This window comes from Oncorhynchus kisutch, unplaced genomic scaffold, assembly GCF_002021735.2.
Source record: "Oncorhynchus kisutch isolate 150728-3 unplaced genomic scaffold, Okis_V2 scaffold1562, whole genome shotgun sequence".
Lineage (NCBI taxonomy): Eukaryota > Metazoa > Chordata > Actinopteri > Salmoniformes > Salmonidae > Oncorhynchus > Oncorhynchus kisutch.
In genome coordinates, this window is record NW_022263507.1 from 40,589 (window position 1) to 45,841 (window position 5,253).

The window sequence follows — 5,253 nt, forward strand, 5'->3', positions numbered from 1 at the left end:
TGGCCAAGATAAAGCATAGCAGTGTGAACAGACAACACAGAGTTACACATGGAGTAAACAATTAACAAGTCAATAACACAGTAGAAAAAAAAGAGTATGTACATTGTGTGCAAAAGGCATGAGGAGGTAGGCGGATAATTACAATTTAGCAGATTAACACTGGAGTGATAAATGATCAGATGGTCATGTGCAGGTAGAGATACTGGTGTGCAAAAGAGTAGAAAAGTAAATAAATAAAAACAGTATGGGGATGAGGTAGGTAAATTGGGTGGGCTATTTACAGATGGATTGTGTGTGTCAAAGGAAGAGAGGCAGCTTGTGGTCCAGCACCACTCCAGTCGCTTTGCTCTGCTGACTAGGGATGTTGTGTGTCTGCTCTTTAAAGCATATGGTCAGCCAATTTGACACCATCGCCCTTAGAATAAGCCTCGGCAGAGCCCTCTCTCTTCCACTGCTCCTGCTTCAAAGCTGCTAAAGGCGGTCATTTTGTCTCAAACGGTGTGATTTGGACCCCCAGAGCCCAGCTTCCCCAACTGTTCCAACAGCAGCTGAAGACGGAGATGATTAAGCGTGTGATGGTGCTCGAGGCCTGCTGGAGAGGACAAGTCCCAATGCAGTAGCTCCACACAGGTCTCTCTCCATCTGTCGCACAAGCCAACATATAAATACACAGCCTGCTGTTGTGCCACAGTCACAGGCCTGCCCATTATAGACACACAGGTCCGTTAGACCTATTGATGTGGTGTGATCAACCTCTTGCTACAGTTTAAGGAGCTTTTAAGACCACTGTCTCCATATATGTTATGACGGAACATGTGTAGCTCCTTTCAGGAAGTTTACTATTTTGCTTTCCATAGTTTCTCCCCAATGTCCTTTCTAAGCGAAGAGACTCTGTCTTCACACTTAGAATAAATGGAAAAGAGAGAGCAAGAGGGAAAGACAGAGCCAGTCTCATCTTATCTGTTGTCTGTAGCTTGAGGTGTGGAAATTGCTCTCTGTGTTGCTTGTCCTATGTTGCTCTGCATGCTACGTGTTGCTCGGTCTGTCTGCGTGCTACGTGTTGCTCGTCCTGTCTGCGCGCTACGTGTTGCTCGTGCTGTCTGCGCGCTACGTGTTGCTCGTCCTGTCTGCGCTACGTGTTGCTCGTCCTGTCTGCGCGCTATGTGTTGCTTGTCCTATGTTGCTCTGCGTGCTACGTGTTGCTCGGTCTGTCTGCTACGTGTTGCTCGTTGTGGCTACGTGTTGCTTGTCCTATGTTGCTCTGCATGCTACATGTTGCTCGGTGTGGCTACGTGTTGCCTGGTCTGTCTGCATGCTACGTGTTGCTCGGTGTGGCTACGTGTTGCCTGGTCTGTCTGCATGCTACGTGTTGCTCGGTGTGGCTACGTGTTGCCTGGTCTGTCTGCATGCTACGTGTTGCTCGGTTAGGCTACGTGTTGCCGGGTCTGTCTGCATGCTACGTGTCGCTCGGTGTGGCTACGTGTTGCCTGGTCTGTCTGCGTGCTATGCGTTGCTCGGTGTGGCTACGTGTTGCCTGGTCTGTCTGCATGCTACGTGTTGCTCGGTGTGGCTACGTGTTGCTTGTCCTATGTTGCTCTGCATGTGTTCACTGCTCATTGTTAAAAATTATTTACCCCTTTTTCTCCCCAACTTCGTGATATTGATAGTTAGTCTTGCGTCCTCCAAAACAAGACCCGCCAAGTTGCACTGCTTCTTGACACAATGCCTGCTTAACCCGGTAGCCAGCCATACCAATGTTTTGGAGGAAACACTGTACACCTGGCGACCGTGTCAGCGTGCATTGTGTCCGGCCTGCCACAGGAGTTGCTAGTGCGCGATGGGCCAAACCCTCCCCAAACCCAGGCGACGCTGGGCCAATTGTGCGCCACCTCATGGGTCTTCCGGCTGCAACACAGCCTGGGATCGAACCAGGATCTGTAGTGACGCAGCTAGCACTACGTTGGAGTGCCTCAGACCCCAGCGCCACTCGGGAGGCCCTCACTGGACATTGTTTGTCTGTGCTGTTATTGTAATAGTTTTTAATAACCTGCCCAGGGACTTGCTGTTGAAAATGATCCGACTGGCTAAAACAGTCACTTTTACTGAAACGTTGATTTAATGTGCACTGTCCCTGTAAAAATAAACTCAAGTCAACAGAAGAAACTATTTGTTTTAGTTTAGGGTTACCTGGCTGCAGTGCAGTGGCCATATTGCCTCTAATGAATACCATGTATATCTTCTCCATGGGAACACGACGGGGCAACTGAGATAGAGAAATTACCCCCAGAAGATAAATGGCAGAACTGATGCTGCGATCATGCCACAGACCTGGTAACTCTCCCTCCTTTCCTCCTCTCCTGAGATGTCACCTCCTTGGAACATAACGGCATCATTTAAACTACATTCAACATGCAGCCACTTATTTTAATGCTGTTCGTTGCGTTAAAACTGGTTTCAGAATCCTTTAATTATTCTGTTTCTCACCCCTGCAGAACTGATAATTGTGGGTATTTATCTAAACAATACCACTGTGTGACTCTGGGTGAATGTCTGAATTATTTATGAGGGCAAATGCAGAGCAATTGTTGTCAGTGAGGTTTACCATTACGCAGGGATAAATGGCTGGAAGAAAGCCTTCCAACACCTTCCTTTCCCTTCTCATTAAAGCACTTTTGTAGGGAGGGGACTTGGGAACAGGATGCGATTTGTCTCTGCCTTGCCTCTCGCCAGTGAATTCTTGTGGGCTGGTTTTGGTTGTGGGTTGTCGGGAACTAGCAGGAAGACATTTTGTACTGAATTTGACATTGATTAGTTTGTGTTCAGATCTGTTTTGTACTGTCTGTTTTAAGCTTTAGTTATGAATATAGAATGTATGAGTCAGTAATTGTGTTTTGTGTGAGTCGGTGATGGTTTTGAAATGTGACTTAGTGATTGATTGAGGTGGTATAGCAGGTGAACAGAGGTCACAGCCTGAATCTATATGAAAATACATGAGTTACTGTTCTAGGGCCCATATTGTTTTACTTCCTGTCAAAGGCTGTTCAAGTCAACAAGAACGTACTGCCATTGTTTAATTACAGCGAACTAACTTCAACCCCTCTTCCTCTCTCCTCTCCAGGCATGGCGGCGAGGCCCTTCAGCCCCTTCTGGTTCTCGGTGGAGCCGTGGGACACACTGGCCGTGAGAGGTGCCCCAGCACTGCTCAACTGCTCAGCGCACAGCGGGGACCCTGCCTCGGAGCCCACTGCGCCCCAGGCCCGTGTGGAGTGGAAGAAGGATGGAACCTTCCTGAGCCTGGCGCCAGACGACGGGCGGCGGCGTGTTCTGCCTGACGGCTCGCTGCTCATCTCTAGCGTGGTGCACTCCAAGCACAACAAGCCCGACGAGGGCACGTACCAGTGTGTGGCCACCATCGACAGCCTGGGAACCATCGCCAGCCGCACCGCCCGCCTCACTGTGGCAGGTAGGACCCATACACAGAACACATATAATACTGGGTTCTATTTCATTCTCTGGGTAAGACTGTGGAGAGAGAGAGGGAGTTGAAAGGCAGCAATAAATGATGTATGTAATGAGTGAGGAAGAGATTGAAGAAGAGGAAAGAGAAGAGGGACTGCCATACAGTGTCAATTAAAAGTGCACTAATTGATCCAGGCTGACCACATTACCGGTCCTAAGAACACACCACTGAGAAAAGTCCTCTGTTGTGAAACTCTGTTGTCCGACTGTGGTATTGGTGCTTATTTTCAGTTTATTTTCAATATATGTTGCTGCACTGTCTCAAACATGAGGGGGGTCTGGTTGTGATGTCGTTGTGGGCTCTGCAAGCTGCAGGGCTGTACAATGTGACCTTGTTTCATTTAGGTGAGAGAGCCGAGCAGAGCAGCAGGGATTATTAGGTGTTTGAGCTGGGTCTTGCCCCGAAATTCAATTTGCAGGCGGAGGAGCGCAGGAATGCAATTATGTTCTCCCTCAGCCCTGTTATGTTGGAGAGAGGGGTGTGGACGACTGGAGAGAGCCTTCATCTTCGACTCCGCCAGAGTAGCCGTCTCAGGTGTGGGTGTGAAGTCACTCTCACGGTCGATCTCCGACTGCATGTGTTATCATAACCTTTGGAGCTAATGAGCTCGACTTCGTTGAGGAGAGCGGACGACCATTGGACGGTAGAAAAACGGCTCTACTACAGCAGTGTTTCCCAACCAGGGCTGCCTGGCCTATCTACAGGGGTACTAGGACCCCTGGGGGTACCTGTCCTATCCACAGGGGCTACCTGTCCAATCCACAGGGGGTACTAGGACCCCTGGGGTTACCTGGCCTATCCAGTGTGTCTAGGACCCCCTTGGGGTACCTGGCCTATCCACAGGGGCTACTAGGACTCCTGGGGGTGCCTAGCCTCAGGGGCTACTACGACCCCTGGGTGTACCTGGCCTATCCACAGGGGCTACTATGACCTCTGGGAGTGCCTGGCCTATCCACAGGGGGTACTCTAGGCAGAGCAGAATTCAGTTGGTGCTACAGTAACCAAAAATATTTAACCACTGTACTACATTACCCATCATTCCATGTGGGACATTTCCTGTTTTATCACAGTGAAGACTGTTTTACCTAGTGTCTGTCTGTTTTACCTAGTGTCTGTCTGTTTTACCTAGTGTCTGTCTGTTTTACCTAGTGTCTGTCTGTTTTACCTAGTGTCTGTCTGTTTTACCTAGTGTCTGTCTGTTTTACCTAGTGTCTGTCTGTTTTACCTAGTGTCTGTCTGTTTTACCTAGTGTCTGTCTGTTTTACCTAGTGTCTGTCTGTCTCTGTTTACCTAGTTTACCTAGTGTCTGTCTGTCTCTGTTTTACCTAGTGTCTGTCTGTCTCTGTTTTACCTAGTGTCTGTCTGTCTCTGTTTTACCTAGTGTCTGTCTGTCTCTGTTTACCTAGTGTCTGTCTGTCTCTGTTATACCTAGTGTCTGTCTGTCTCTGTTTTACCTAGTGTCTGTCTGTCTCTGTTTTACCTAGTGTCTGTCTGTCTCTGTTTTACCTAGTGTCTGTCTGTCTCTGTTTTACCTAGTGTCTGTCTGTCTCTGTTTTACCTAGTGTCTGTCTGTCTCTGTTTTACCTAGTGTCTGTCTGTCTCTGTTTTACCTAGTGTCTGTCTGTCTCTGTTTTACCTAGTGTCTGTCTGTCTCTGTTTACCTAGTGTCTGTCTGTCTCTGTTTTACCTAGTGTCTGTCTGTCTCTGTTTACCTAGTGTCTGTCTGTCTCTGT

The 5,253-nt window shown here is 48.5% G+C and overlaps 1 pseudogene; it reads left to right on the top strand.

Moving 5' to 3' along the window:
- Positions 1-3,087: 3,087 nt before the first annotated feature.
- LOC116366737 (neogenin pseudogene) lies at positions 3,088-3,770 on the top strand (annotated as a pseudogene).
- The last annotated feature ends 1,483 nt before the right edge of the window (positions 3,771-5,253 follow it).